Genomic DNA, 16,369 nt, shown 5'->3' on the forward strand with positions numbered 1-16,369 from the left:
AAAAAAAAAAAAAAAAAAAAAAAAAACCCAAAGACATGGAGAAGCAATATAAAATGGGTGCAACACAAAAATTAAAATGGTAGCTATAATTCTAATATGTTAATAATTATGTCAAATATAAATTGTCTATAAACTTCAAGTAAGATCAAAATAGTCAGATCTGATTTTATTAACTCAATTATATGCTGGTTACAGGAGGCCCACCTCAAGAGCAAAAAAGGTTGAAAGGTAAAAGTTGAAAAAATCTGTGCCAGATAAACGCTAAACAAAAGAAAGCTGGTATCATTATGCTAATATCAGAAAAGTAGACTTAAAGGTAAGAAGCATTGCTAGACATAAAGTGGATGCTTTGCAATGATAAAAGGATCAATCCACCCGTAAAGCAAAAACAGAACTAAAAGGAAAAAGAGACAAATTCTCAATGATATTGGGAGACACTAGCACACTCCTGTCAATATATGATAGAAATGCAAATAGAAAATCAGTAATAGCACAATTAGCCTGACCTAATTAACACTATACCCTATAACAGAATACACATTCTTTTTAAGTACACACATAACATCAAGTAAAATGAATTATATGCTGGGTCATAAAACAATTCTCAACAGATTTCAAGGGATTTGAATCACTCAGAGGTAAATCCTCGAACCACTGTGAAATTAATCTAGAAACTCATAACAAAAAGTTAATTAGGAAATCCCCTTTTCTGCTATGCTAGCAATCTCTGCCTCCAAATATATATGTCAATGTCTTTGTAATTTATAGGAAAGCTTGAAGGAAGGAAAAGAGATACTTCTCAAACAGAAATAAAATAGAAACTACAGCCAGTGGGTAACCATGAGCCAACATACCAGGAGCTCAGGGAAGCATCGAATGTGAATACATGTCCTAGGGGCTCATGGCTGGGTTTTGATGCCGATTAGGATAAAGGAAATATGGCTTTGACCTACATGAGGCAGAGGTGAACTAAGAACTCAGTAGAGTTGAGACCCTGAAAGACTGCCCCCTTTTTATAAGAGGAACTAGAAAAACTCAAGCAAAGTCTCTAGAACCAAGCATGACTGTGCATAGAAAAATCAAGGGGGAAAAACATCCCACTGGAAACAGAAACTCCAAACTCATTTCATCCCAATCAGATGTAAAGGTTTAATTTATACTTCCCACAAAGTAAGGAAATCCCAAACCACATATATATATAATATATTTATATATAAAATATATTTAATTATGTAAATATATATTTATAAATTATAATTAATTATAATTTATAAATATATATTTATAAAATAATTATATTTTAAAATATGATTATGTATAAATAAAACATTTTAAATTATAGGCTATTTTAAATTACATGCTATTTATAAAACATAATTATATTTTAAAATAATATTAATAATATTATTTATATTATTAATATAATAATATTTTAATTATATTAAAACATAATTATATTATGTATAAATATATGTTTATATAATTATAATTAATTATATTTTATATATATATATATATATGTATATATATATATAATTAATTTCAGAAGAGTGATCCCTTGGCTCCAAGGCTAAAGCAAAGATAAATGTTTTTGTAAAGACATCTTCAATGCCAGGCCACACAAGGCTCTTTTTCATTGGGGGAAAACAATGGCAACACCAGCTGAAGAAAACTTCCAATAATTTTTTAAAATTACAAACTACACAAGGAAATAATTCACAATAAGAGAAAGTCAGCAGATACAATCAACAGGATTATTAGATCCCCCAGGCACTTGTGATGACAGAATAGCCCAAATCAATTACATACCAAATATATTTTAAATGATTAAATACATAAAGAAGGAATAAAAATCATGTTGAAAGAACAAGATTCTATTTTAAAAGTAATAACAGCTTGACCTGAACATGAACCAAATTGTAATTCTCAGACTGAAAATGACCCCCAAAAGTCATTTAAAAAAATTAATAAATAGCAGAATTGATGGTTTAGACAAATAGGAAGATTTGGTGAACGAGGAGATAAATGTAAGAGAATTTCACAGAATACAATGAAGATGTGAAGAGGTATAAAATCTAAAAAAGAGCTGAACTGAATGAAATTGAAACATGAAAATCATACAAAAGATCAAAAAAACTGTAAGTTGGTTCTTTGAAAAAATACATAAGATAGATAGGCTACTAGCTAAACTAATGAAAAAAAGAGAGAAGATCCAAATAAACACAATTAGAAATAACAAAGTGGACGTTATCACTGACCTCACAGAAATACAAAAAAACCGTCAGAGACTATTATGAACACCCATGTGCATATAAACTAGAAAACCTAGAAGAAATGAATAAATTCCTGGAAACATGCAACTTCCCAAGACTGAACCAGGAAGAAATTCAAACTCTAAACAGACCAATAACAAGTTCTGAAATTGAAAGAGTAATAAATATCCTGCCAACCAGAAAAGCCCAGGACTAGATGGATTCACAGCCTAGTTCTAGTAGACATATAAAGAAGAGCTGGTACCATTCCTACTGAAACTTTTCCAAAAAATTGAGGAAGAGGGACTCTTTCCTAACTCATTCTGTGAGGCCAGCATCATTCTAGTACCCAAACCTGGCAAAGACACAACAACAACAAAAGACTTCAGGCCAATATCCTTGATGAACGTAGATGAAAAATCCTCAACAAAATACTAGCAAACCAAATCCAACCGCACATCAAAAAGCTAATCCATCACAGTCAGATAGGCTTTCCCTGGGATGAAAAGGTGGGTCAACATACATAAATTGAAAATTGTGATTTATCACATAAACTGAACTAAAATCAAAAAACACATGATAATCTCAATAAATGCAGAAAGGGCTTTTGATAAAATTCACCAGCCCTTCCCGTTAAACACCCTCAACAAAGTGGGCATTGAAGGAACATATTTCAAAATAATAAGAGCCATTTTAACAAACCTACAGCCAACATCATACTGAATAGGCAGAAGCTGGAAGCATTCCCTCTGAGAGCCAGAACAAAGCCAAGATGCCCACTCTCACCACGCCTTTTCAGTGTAGTACAAGAAGACCTAGCCAGAGCAGTCAGGAAAGAGAAAAATAAAAAGCATCCATGGAGGAAGTCAAACTATTTGCAGACAATATGATTTTATACCTAGAAAACCCCAGCCTCTGCCCAAAAGCTCCTAGATCTGATAAACAACTTTAGCCAAGTTTCCAGATACAAAACTCAATGTACAAAAGTCAGCAGCATTTCTGTAAATCAATATCATCCAAGTTGAGTGCTACATCAGGAACACAATCCCATTCACAATAGTGACAAAAGGAATGAAATACCTAGGAATACAGCTAACCAGGTAGGTGAAAGATCTCTACAACCAGAATTACAAAACACTACTGAAAGAAATCAAAGATGACACAAACAAATGAAAATATATCCCACATCCATAGATAGAAAGAATCAATATTGTTAAAATGGCCAAATTGCCAAAACTGATTTACAGATTTAATGCTATTTCCATCAAACTACCAATGACATTCTTCACAGACTTAGTAAAAACTATTCTAAAATTCATATGGAATGAAAGAAAGAGCCCAAACAGACAACGCAATCCTAAGCAAAAAGAACAAAGCTGAAAACATCACATTACTGTACTTTCTACTACAAGTCTACAGTAACCACAACAGCATGGTATTGGTACAAAAATAAGCACATAGACTGATGGAACGCAATAGAGAGCCCAGAAATAAGGCCGCACAGCTACAACCATCTTATCCTGGACAAAATCAACAACAAAAGAAAAGCAATGGGGAAAGGACTCCTTATTTCATAAATGGTGCTGGGATAACTGGCTATCCATATGCAGAAGATTGAAACTGGACCCCTTTTTTTACACCATATCACAAATCAATCCAAGATTAAGGACGTAAATGTAAAACCTAAAACTATAAAAAGCCTTGAAGAAAACCTAGGAAATATCATTCTAGACATAGGCTCTGACAAAGACTTTACAACAAAAATGCCAAAAGCAATTGCAACAAAAATTCAAATGGACCAATAGGACCTAATTAAATTAAAGAGCTTCTGCACAGCAAAAGAATCTGTAAAACAGAGTAAATAGACAACCCACAGTATGGGAGAAAGTATTTACAAACTATGCCTCTGACAAGGGTCTAATATCCAGACTCTACAGAACTTAAAAGAACTAACAAGCAAAAACCCAACAACCCGATTAAAAAGTTGGCAAAGGATATGAACAGAAGACATATATGTGATCCACAAGCATATGAAAAAATATTCAACATCACTAATCATTAGAGAAATGCAAATCAAAACCACAATGAGATGACCATCTCAAACCAGTCAGAATGGCTATTGCTAAAAAGTCAAAAAATAACAGATGCTGGTGAGGCTGTAGAGAAAAGGGAACATTTATACACTCCTAGTGGGGATGTAAATTAGTTCAACCACTGTGGAAAGCAGTTTGGTGACTTCTCAAAGAACTTAGAACAGAACTACCATTTGATCCAGCAATCCCATTATTGGGTTTATACCCAAAGAAATATAAATCACTCTACCATAAAGACACATGCAAACGTGTTCATTGCAGCACTATTCACAATAGCAAAGACGTGAAATCAACATAAAGGCCCATTAATTGTAGACTGAATAAAGAAAATGTGGTACATATACACCATGGAATACTACACAGCCATAAAAAGAATGAGATCATGTTCTTTGCAGGGACATGGTTGGAGCTGGAGGCAATTATCCTAGGCACACTAATGCAGGAACAAAAAAACCAAACATCGCGTGTTCTCACTTGCAAGTGAAAGCTAAACGTTGAGCATACATGGACACAAAGAAATGAACAGTAGACACTGGGCCGACTTGAAGGTGAGGAAGGGGACAAGGTGAGGACCAAAAAACTACCTACCAGGTATTATGCCTATTACCTGGTGATTAAATAATATGTACACCAAGTCCCCATAACATTCCATTTCTCTCTAGAATCAACCTGCACACGTACCTCTGAAACTAAAATCAAAGTTTAAATTAAAAAAAAAGAAAATCTGAAAAAGATTAAGAGGAATTAAGATTAAGAGAAAATCTGAAAAGATGATTATGAGGAATAATGAACAAGGAGGACCAACCTAGAATCTAGTAGTTCTTTTTTGTTGTTGTTTTATTTTACTTTTAATTGACACACAATAATTGTACCTATTTATAAGGTACAGTGTGATGTTTTAATACATGTATACCTTGTATAATGATAAAATCATGGTATTTGGCATAACCACCTCAAACATTGATCATTGCCACGTGGTGAGAACCTGCAAACCCTCTCTTCTAATTATTTTGAAGTATATGATACAATATGAGGGATCTTCAAGAAGTTCATGGAAAGTGCATATCATGAAAAAAACTATGCATGGATTGCAAAAACTTTTGCACAGAAAAAAATCATACTAACTTATTATAATATGCCTGAGCGGGATCTAGTTTGAGGAACTAAGGATAAGACATAGGCTTAAAAAGAGTCTGTAGGCTGTTCTCACATTGCTATATAAAAAAAAAAAAAATACCTGAGACTGGGTAATTTATAAAGCAGAGAGGTTTAATTGGCTCCCAGTTGCAGGTTGTACAGGAAGCATAGCACTGGTGTCTGCTTCTGGAATGCCTCTGGAAGCTTACAATTATGGCAGAAGGCAAAGTGGAAACCTGCATGTCATGTGGCAAAAGCGGAAACCTGCATGTCATGTGGCAAAAGCAGTAGCAAGAGAGAGCGAGGCGGGAAGTGCTACACACTTTTAAACAGTCAGATCTTGTGAGAACTCACTTCTATCATGAGAACAGCACCAAGGGGATGGTGCTGAACCATTCTTGAGAAACATCTCCATGATCCAATCACCTCCCATCAGGTGCCACCTCCAACATTGAGGACTACAATTTGACATGAGATTTGGGTGAGGACCCAGATCGAAACCATATCAGAGTCCCTGTCAGAGCAACATGAATTTTGCTAAAACCGAAGCAAGAACAAACATGAAATTTATGGTGAAGCCTAGATGGACAAATGATGAAATCATTGATGTTTTATAAAAAGCGTAGGAGAACAATGCCCTAGAGAAATCAGCAGTTTACACATGGATAACTCGAAGGGATGAGAACATGCAGAAGTTGTGGCTGAGCAGCAGATCATCCACGTCAACATTTGAGGAAAACATTAAGCTTCTTTGTGCCCTAATTGAAGAGGACTGACAATTAACAGAAGAAAAAATAGGTAAGACCATAGACATCTCAGTTGGTTCAGCATACACAACTGTGACTGAAACATTATAGTTGAACAAATGTTCCACTCATTGGGTGCCAATCCTGTTGTACCCATGGCCCACTGTGCAGCAACGGGCCCATGACAGTGAGACAGTAGGGGTTGCAGCAGAGAAAGGATTAATGGATTGCAGGGTGCTGAGCAAGGAAATGAGAGAAGACCCTCAAATTCCTCTCCCTAAGGAGTTCTGGGCTTTGATTTTTAAGGGGATTATGGAGGGTGAGTGGCTGGAGAATTAAGGGTGTTGATTGATTGGGGTAAGGGGGATGAAATCATCAAGATGTGGAAACTCATGCTCTGGTGACTCAGCTTCTTATGGGGTCCTTCAGACCAGCTGGCATCAGTGGGGTCCTTCCGACCAGCCAAGTCAATACTTTATCCGTATGCAGGAGTTGAAAGCATATCTCAAAGGGAAAACTTAACATTTTATACTGTTTATGTTGTTATCTATAGAGCAGTTCAGGAGAACTATAATCTTGTAACAGGGTCTACATGATTCCAGGACAACAGGCGCCAAACCACTATGAGGAAGCAGGTCAGAGAACAGGCTGCTTCACGACGAATGCTGAATGTGCTGCAAGCTTGGTTTATTTTTATTTCTCCCTCTCCCTTCTTCCCTGATTCATTTTCATTTTCCTTTATTTTGGGAGGCAGTATCTCATTCTGTTGCCCAAGCTGAACTGCAGTGGTATTAACACAGTTCCCCACAACCTCGACCTCCTGGACCCAAGCAATCCTGTCTCAGCCTCCTGAGTAGCTGGGACCACAGGCATGCACCACCATACCTGGCTAATTGTTTCTATTTTTTATAGAGATGGGGTCTCACCATGCTACCTAGGCTGGTCTCAAACGCCTGGGCTCAAGCAATTCTCCCCAAGTGCTGGGATTATGGGCATGAGCCACTGTGCCCAGTCCCTGCTTAATTTTATAAACAGGATAAGGGAAGTTTTACCCAGGTTAACTTCAGAGAAGAGCAGAGCTTTCAATGGAAACTTTAAACAAGTAGAATCAAGATCCTGAAGCAGTTCCTCAAATAATTATAACAGAAGATGAAGCATGGCTTTACTAGTGTGATTCTGAAGACAAGACACAAAGCAATGACTGCAAAGGAGTCCCATCAAAGCAAAACAGACTAGTCAAGGGCAAAGGTTAGAGCAACATGTCTGGAGATGCTCAAGGCATTTGGTTTGTTGACTTTCTGGAGGACTAAAGAATGATAAGGTCTGCTTATTAAGAGAATGTTTTCCAAAAGTTAGCGAAAGCTTTTACAGAAAATCTCCCTGATAATCTTCACCAGAATCCTTCACCACAAGAATATTCCTGCTCATTCTGCTTGTCAAACAAGGGCTTTTACAAGAGTTTCAGTGAGAAATCATTAGGCATGCACCTTACAGTCTGACTGATTCGGCTGCTTCTGCCTTCTTTTTGTTTCTTAATCCTAAAAAATCTTTATTTCTTACTTTATTTTTGAGACAGAGTCTCGCTCTGTCACTCAGGCTGGAGTGCAATGGTGTGATCGCAGCTCACTGCAACCTTCACCTCCTGGGTCCATGCAATGTCTCACGCCTCAGCTTCCCAAGCAGCTGGCATTACCGGCGTGCACCACATGCCCAGCTAATTTTTGTATTTTTGATAGAGACAAGCTTTTGCCATGTTGCCCAGGCTGGGCTCCAACTCCTCACTTCAAGCGATCTGCCTGTCTTGGCCTCCCAAAGTGCTGGGATTACAGGCATGAGCCACCACACCTGGCCTTGATCTTAAAATATCTTTAAATGGCACCCATTTTTCTTTAGTTAATAATGTAAAAAACACTACATTGACGTAGTTAAATTCCCAGAAACCTCAGTTCTTTAGGGAGGACTAATTGGCTGGTATCGTCCTGTATTAGTCCATTCTCACACTGCTATTTGTAAGAAAAGAAGTTTAATTGGCTCATGATTCTGCAGGCTGTACAGGAACTATGGCAACATCTGCTTCTGGGGAGGCCTCACGAAGCTTTTACTCATGACAGAAGGCAAAGCAAGAGTAGGTGTCTTACATGTCAACAGCTGGAGCGATGGGGGGGCAGGAGGTGCTACATACTTCTCAACAACGAGATCTCACAAGAACTCACTATCATGAGGACAGCATCAAGAAGTTAGTGCTAAAACATTCATGAGAAATGTGCCCCCGTGACCCAATCACCTCCCACCAGGCCCCACCTCCAACACTGGGGATTAGAGTGGAACATGAAATCTGGTGGCGGCGGGGAGCGGTGACACAGATCCAAACCATATCACCTCTCTTACAAAAATGTCTTAAGTTGATGGAGATTATGTTGAGAAATAAAGTTTATGTTTTAAATGTTTACCTTTTTATTCCATTTTTCCCTAAGTCTTTGAAGTCCCCTCGTATTAACTAATTCTTCCAACCCATGAATACGGAATATCTTTCCATTTATTTGTGTCCTCTCCAATTGGTTTCATTGATATTTTATAGTTTTCATTGTAGAGATCTTTCACCACTTTGGTTAAACTTATTCCTGTTTGTTGTTGTTATTTGTTTTGCAGCTATAGTACATGGGATTGCTTTTTTTTTTTTTTTTTTTTTTTTTGAGATGGAGTCTTACTCTGTCTCTCAGTCTGGAGGGCAGTGGCATGATCTCACCTCACTGCAACCTCCACCTCCCAGATTCAAGCGATTCTCCTACCTCAGCCCCACAAGTAGCTGGGATCACAGGCATACATCACCACGCCCGGCTAGTTTTTGTATTTTTAGTAGAGAAGGGGTTTCACCATGTTGGTCAGGCTGGTCTTAAACTCCTGACCTCAGCCAATTCACCTGCCTCGGCCTCCCAAAGTGCTGGGATTACAGGCATGAGCCACCATGCCCAGCCCAGGAATTGCTTTCTTGATTTCTTTTTCAGATAGTTTGCTATTGGTGTATGGAAACAGTACTAATTTCTACATGTTGATTTTATATCCTGCAACTTCACTGAATTTATTAATTCTAACAGTTTTTTTGTGTGTGTGTGTGTGGAATCTTTAGAAGATCACGTCATCTGCAGACAGGGAAAATTTGACTCCTTTCTTTCCAATTTGGATGCCCTTTATTTCTTTCTCTGGCCTAATTGCTGTGGCAGGAACTTCCAGCACTGTGTTGAATACAGGCAGTGAAAGTGGGCATCCTTGTCTCGTTCTAGATTTTAGAGGAAAAGCTTTCAACTTTTTCTTATTCAGTGTATTAGCTGTGGGTTTGTCATGTAGCCCTTTACTGGGTTAAGATATGTTCCTTTCATACCTAATTTGTGGATGGTTTTCGTCACGAAGGGATATTATCTTTGGTCAAATCCTTTTTTTGTCATTGATTGAGATGATCACATGGTTTTTGTCCTTGTAGCATTTCATAGGAGTCCTCAGGGAAATACAGGACAGCCCAAGTGCTTCCTGACAGCGTCTCTCCATCCAGGCCACGGCAGACTACCCAACTCACAGCTGGAGGGGGACACAGACCGAGTTCTGGCAGCTGAAATGAAAGTGGCTTGAAGAGTCACTTCTCAGCTGAGGCAATGGTAGTTCCCTCTTCTGATGCATGGGCTGAGACGGCCCCGTGTTTCAGGAAACACAGCCATTGGTTGGTGAGGGGCTGTGATATATGAACGAGCATGGCCTTGAGGGACTGGGGAAAGGGAGCGATTACCAATGAAGACATTTATGTGGACAACAAACCTATGAAAAAAAGCTCATCATCACTGGTCATTCGAGAAATGCAAATCAAAACCACAATGAGATACCATCTCATGCCAGTAAGAATGGTGATTATTTAAAAGTCAGGAAACAACAGACATTGGTGAGGCTGTGAAGAAATCGGAACGCTTTTACAGTGTTGGTGAAAGTGTAAATTAGTTCAACCATTGTGGAAGATAGTGTGGTGATTTCTCAAGGATCTAGAACCAGAAATACTTTTTGACCCAGCAATTCCATTACTGGGTATATACCCAAAGGATTATAAATCATTCTACTATAAAGACACACACACACGTATGTTATCGCAGCACTATGTACAAGAGCAAAGACTTGGAACCAACCGAAATGCCCATCAATGATAGACTGGATAAAGAAAATGTGGCACATATACACCATGGAATACTATGCAGCCATAAAAAAGAATGAGTTCCTGTCTTTTGCAGGGACATGGATGAAACTGGAAGCCATCTTTCTCAGCAAACTAACACAGGAACAGAAAACCAAACACCACTTGTTCTCATAAGTGGAAGTTGAATAATGAGAACACATGGACACAGAGAGGGGAACATCACGCACCAGAGTCTGTCAGGGGGTGGGGGCAAGGGGAGGGAGAGCATTAGTACAAACACCCAATGCAGAGCTGAAAACCTAGATGACAGTTTGACAGGTGCAGCAAACCACCGTGGCACGTGTATGCCCACGTAACAATGCTGCATGTTCTGCACACGTATCCCAGAACTTAAAGTAAAATTTAAAAAAGAAAAGTGCAGCCAAGGGTCACAGATTGGATCTTCTAAGTATGTATTTTAGGCAGAGCAAGGCATGTGGCTGTATCTGGGTTACCTCAGCTTTTCATCCAGACTGTGGACACTCCTAAGCCTACACAGTAGCAGCTTCTTGTCCAGACCCTCTGTCCCTCAGAACCCCAACCCCAGCCCCAATCCAACCCAGCAAATCTCCCTCACAGCCAGAGGGGTGAGAGCAAACGGAAGGGATGAGGGAGAAGGCAAGTAAAGGAGAGGAGAGCAGAAAGGACCCAAAGGCAAAGTGCACAGGGAAGGGGAAGTTCAGGGCCCAGCAGGATGAGCACCTGGGTTCAAGATGGAAATCCCAGGCCTCCATGTGTTGAAGTAGGGCTGGGAAGGTGCTCAAACAACACGGGGCGGGGGCTGGGAATGGGGGCCAAGGTGTCGAGCCCAGCAGCCCCTGGACCCGTTCCATCTAAGGAGATGAGTCGGGAAATGGGGATAAGCAGACCCTGCCTGCATAGGACTGCAAGACCACAGATGCAAGGCTTAAGGACAGAGGAGGCGCAGAGAGGAGAGGGGAGAGGCCAGGGAAGACAGAATGCTGGGGAGAAGTAGAGAAGGCCGAGGCGGGCAACGGCGGGGAAGGATAGGAGCCCTGCTGCGTCTGCAGACAGGCCCCGATCCTGCTGCAGGAACTCCCCATCACTTTCACCCCCACTTCCAGCGCCCCCTGAGGGTAGTGATGGCTCCTTCCGGGGCCTCCTCATGGTCCACAGTCCTAGGAGGGGTCTTGAGGCCACCGTACAGGTAGCGGAGGTCAGGGTTTGGTAAGGGCTCAGGAGAGGGGGCTGGGAAGGTTGGAATTGCCCCAGGGTGGAAGGACAAGGTGGGGAGGAGGTGTCTGCGCCCCTACCGCTTCCGAAGGAGCTGCTGGGCGGCGCTCCTGAGAGGCGGGGCAGGAAAAGGAGGCGCAGGTGCGCGCGCCTCTGGGGGCTGCCACACCCACCCCTTCCCTGCGACTGGGCGCCTGATTGGTTCCGCTCGGCGTCGGGAGCTCCCCGGCCAGGTGAGAGGTGAGCCGCGAAGCCAGGGGAGCGCCCCGCGCGCGGGCAGCCTCTCTGCGGAGGGCCGGGAGGGAAAGGCTTCCTGGCTGCAATGTCCGCATCGGCCACCAGGGGGCAGCGCAGGGCTGCCTTTCGGCGCCTCCCGGTCTCCCGCGAGCTGGTCCGCAGAGCCCCAGGGGCGTCGGGACCCGGCTGCCACTCCCCGCCCCCGCCGTCTTCCAGACCCTTCGCGCAGTTCCTCGGCAAAACGCCTTAGGAATTCAAGCAGCTTGGGGAAAGTGGCGAGTTTTCAAAAGGCGATAAAGAGACCGGCAGATCTGAAAGGGCCCCTTGAAATCCTCCGGATCCCCACCTTGTTCAGAGGCTGGGGAAACTGAGGCTCAGAGAGGTTAAATCACTTGCCTAAGATCGCCCAGCTCTTTCTCTAGCCCCCCGGTTCGGTCCTCTCTCCAGACATCCACTGCCTCTGCCTCAGGAACATCGCTCCACTGCAGGATATCTGGGAATAGGGATAGAGCAAACCAGGCAGCCATCCTGGAGGAGGCAGCAGCACTTGAACTTGGCCTTGGGGTGTAGGGTAAGAGGCAGACTCAGTTGAACGGTGTAGAGGTGACCACTCCTGGTGGAGCCACCGCGTGGGCAAAGGCAGGAGGCAGAGGCGTGGAGCCCCGGGAGGCACGCGCTTTCTTCGGGGAAGTAGGAAGATAGTGTGCATAGGAAGTGAGCGGGATCCTGAGGTCCTTGCAGGCTGCCCTGGTCTCCGCCTTTAGAATCGCAGGCTGGCTCGGCCCAGGAAGTTTCCTGAATTCCATTATGCTGAAAACCCAGAGCATGGCAGGAGTCCTCCCGATTATCTCATGTGGAGGTGGGAGTGAGCAAATGGTCTCCACGGCCACTGGGGCGCCGGCCAGCGTCCGGGAGCCCAGCCCTGAGGAGGAGAGCGGCCACGCCCCATTCCTCCACCGTGACTCGAACCCTCAGCGGCCAGAGCTCCCGGCCACCGGGGCCCCGTACTGACCTCAGAAGTGGCCGTGTCTGGGTGAGCCCGACGTTCCTGGGCTCTGAGCAAGCCTCGGCCTCTGAGGTGGAAGGGCCCCGGGAGCAGCCTGCCCCATCTGCTCAACAGCGCCTGCAAAACCATGGGGCGCCTCCCAGGGACAGCAGCACACCCAGCTGGCCCTGGCCTGCAGATGGATGTGGGACAGGCAGGGGACGCAGTGGAGGCAGCGGTAGAGGCCGGGATGTAGTTTCTGCCCCTGGGAGGCTGGGCACACAGTGGGGCGCAGGGGAGGAGGAGACCCTGCAGTCTGGGCATTGCTGTGGCTTCCACAGCCTGAAGATGGCACCCAACCCTGACGTCACCCCTCCCTACCTGCAGGGCTCTGCCTGGCCTCCCAGCCTCAGGTCACGTCTGACGTCATTGGTCCGCAAATTCCACCGCCTCCTTGGAAACTCTTTCAGAGACTCAGAGTTGAGAAGCCAGGGCTAGGACTTGAGCTCTGGGGACCGGCAGACCTGAGATCCAGGACCAACTCTTCTCCTTACGAGCTAGGGAGCCTGGGCCCATTGGAGCCCCAATTCTCCCACCTTTATAATGACGGAACCAGAATAAAGATAAAACCTCCTCCTTGGGGTTGCAGTGAGGCTCTAATGAGACACAGGGACGCCCGCGCACAGGGCCTGGTACTCACTGTGAGTTCACCCGTAGCTGGCCTGTTATGACCGTTTTTCATCCCCTTTTAGGTGGATGGCCTCTCATCCGGCCCCTGCAGGTGACAGGTGTGTCGGTGTCCCCTAGACATCCCGGGCGTACTCACCTCTTCTGGCTCTCAGCTGATCTTGTATTTACCACAAGCCAGTTGTGTTTGTGCCCAAGCCTTTTTTGTGCCAGCTGTTCTTGATGTTATGAGTGTACAGTTTAACTAAATATCATATAAGCTAGCAAGTTTTCAAACTAGTTAGGTTTGTTTGTTTTCAGAGATGGGGTCTTGCTCTGTCACCCAGGCTGGAGTGCAGTGGCATAATCACAGCTCACTGCTGCCTTAAATTTGGGGGCTCAAGTGATCCCCCCACCTCAGCCTCCCAAGTAGCTGAGACCACAAGTTTGTGCTGCTAATATCTATTTATTTATTTATTTATTTAGTAGTGACAAGAGTCTCACCATCTTGCCCAGGCTGGCCTCAAACTCCTGGGCTCAAGGGATCCTTCTGCCTCAGTCTCCCAAAGTGCTGGGATTAAAGGTGTGAGCCACCGTGCCCAGCCTCAAACTGTTTAAAGATTCCTTTATACTCTTAAAAATCATTGAAGATCCCGATAGCTTTTTGTTTGTGTGGTTTGCATTGATTGATATTTACCATATTTGAAATTAAAGATGAGAGACTTTTAAGGCACAGGAACACACAAGCACACATCCCATCAGCTCAGAGGTCGGGACTGGGGCCTCTGGGAATCTTTATTTGTACCTTCTGGAGAAAATGAGAGCATCAAGGGCAAACAACATCGTAGTCTGACCATGAAAGGAGTTTGGACTTTGGATTCCCTGAAAGCGTCGCAAGGGAGCCCTGGCCCACTCTCGGAGAGCGCCTGATGGAAGCTGATGAAATACTAATGCAGAAAGGAAGCTGCTTCCTGAAAACCAGGCTGGAAACTTTGGAAAGTCCCAGCAGAGATGGGGACAATGAGTTGGGGGAAATAATCACGCAAATAATGACGGACTCTGCCTCGAGATTGCCTTGCAAGCAGCTTCCAGGTCTCACGTCCCTTTAGAAACACTGAAACCAGAAATCAGTGCTGGTTCCCTGTGCTGTGGTTCCTGCCACGGAGATGACCCAGCGCGCCAATCGGTGGGCTCCCGCTCAAAGGAAAGGTTTTGGCTCCACACCGGAAAGGCAGACAAATAGATTTGCTGTACTTTAAATACTTTAAGTAAAAATAAAATGTTTAAGAAACATGTGTGGTTAAGTAGGATTTCCCCACCCATCTAACTTGCCTAATGCTGCAATTTACAGATGTTGCAAGAACACTGACCCAACCCAGCCTTCCCCTGCTCTGGTAAATGCCCCCCACCGCTCCACCTCAGGATGGACACAGCTCCAAGTCTAATCCTTGCCTGTGACCATGTGGGGCTTGCCCTTGCCTTTGACCACCTCCACTGCCTGCCATATCCTTCAGTTATTCACAAGCACAAGATGGGCCTGATTTGGTGGGTTCCTACACTGGGTCCAGTACTAACTGTGTGATCGAAGAGCAGTCGCCTAACCTCTCTGAGCCCCAGCTTCCTTTTGTGTACAATGGAAAGTCACACATTAGCATGCGGATGCCCCAGCTGGGAGGGCACCGTCAGTAGTGACGTCGCTGTCCCACTGGTCCAGTGCCTCTGAGACTCCGCTTCAGCTGTGCGCCCTACCCCCGGCCTCTGTGATCACTCACTTGGACCACAGAAGCCGCAGCCTTGGCCTTCCCTTCTCGGCACTTCCACCTGCTCCAAATTCATGACCTAAATCCCTGCTCTAACCAAGTAATTCCTCCACTCAGAAAATGTCAGTGTGGGAAGCTCAATACATCATTAGTTCAACCAAAGGTGTTTACGCTGAGACTTAAACCCTCTTCAACCTGGTGCCCACTTAGCTGGGTGGCTTCACCTCCTAATGCTATGACAGTCCTGCCTGAGGACCATTGCTGAGGTGACCTGACCCGACCCCCAGGGTCCAGATGCTGTGTGGAGGGTATTACATGCGTGAACCCTGGATGTCTCCATAGAGCCTGAGTCTGAGTGCACCCCCATTCTGCAGATAAGAAAACAGAGGCTCCATAGCATCGAGTTCTCTGCCTAAGGTCACCCAGAGGACAGTGGCGGAGCCAGGATTGTAGCCCAGGTCTCCCTGACTCCAAAGCCCGGAATGTTTCTATGCTCCTTTCTAGGCACCGAGGCCTTCCCTGCCCTTGTGCCCTCCCTGCTTCCTGCCCCTGCTCACCCCATCCCCTCCTCCTGGCATCCCTGCCCATTTTTCTTTTTCCTATCTTTTTGAGATGGAGCTTTGCTCTTGTTGCCCAGGCTACAGTGCAATGGTGTGATCTTGCTGAGGTGGGCAGATTGCTTGAGCCCAGGAGTTCAAGACCATCCTGGGCAACATAGCAAAACCCTATCTCTACCAAAAAAATATGAAAAGTTAGCTGGGCATGAGAGCAGGTGCCTGTAGTCCCAGCTACTCAGGTGGCTGAGGTGGGAGGATCACCTGAGCCCTGGCGGTTGAGGCTGCAGCGAGCCGAGATGGCACCACTGCACTCCAGCCTGGGCATCGGAATGAGACCCTGTCTAAAAAGAAAAACAAAGATTGCCTTTGACAAAATGGTTTGTTACAGTTCCCAAGAGGAAGGGACACACAGGGGTAAGTGGGGCCACGGGGAAACATCGGGGCCCGGAGGCAGAAAGAGCCGGGAGGGAAACGGTGAGCCAGAGCCTCTGCTGTGGTTTTCACAGGAAGAAATGGACAAACAGCCACC

Source organism: Sapajus apella, unplaced genomic scaffold (assembly GCF_009761245.1).
Source record: "Sapajus apella isolate SASKATOON/1434 unplaced genomic scaffold, GSC_monkey_1.0 scaffold13, whole genome shotgun sequence".
Lineage (NCBI taxonomy): Eukaryota > Metazoa > Chordata > Mammalia > Primates > Cebidae > Sapajus > Sapajus apella.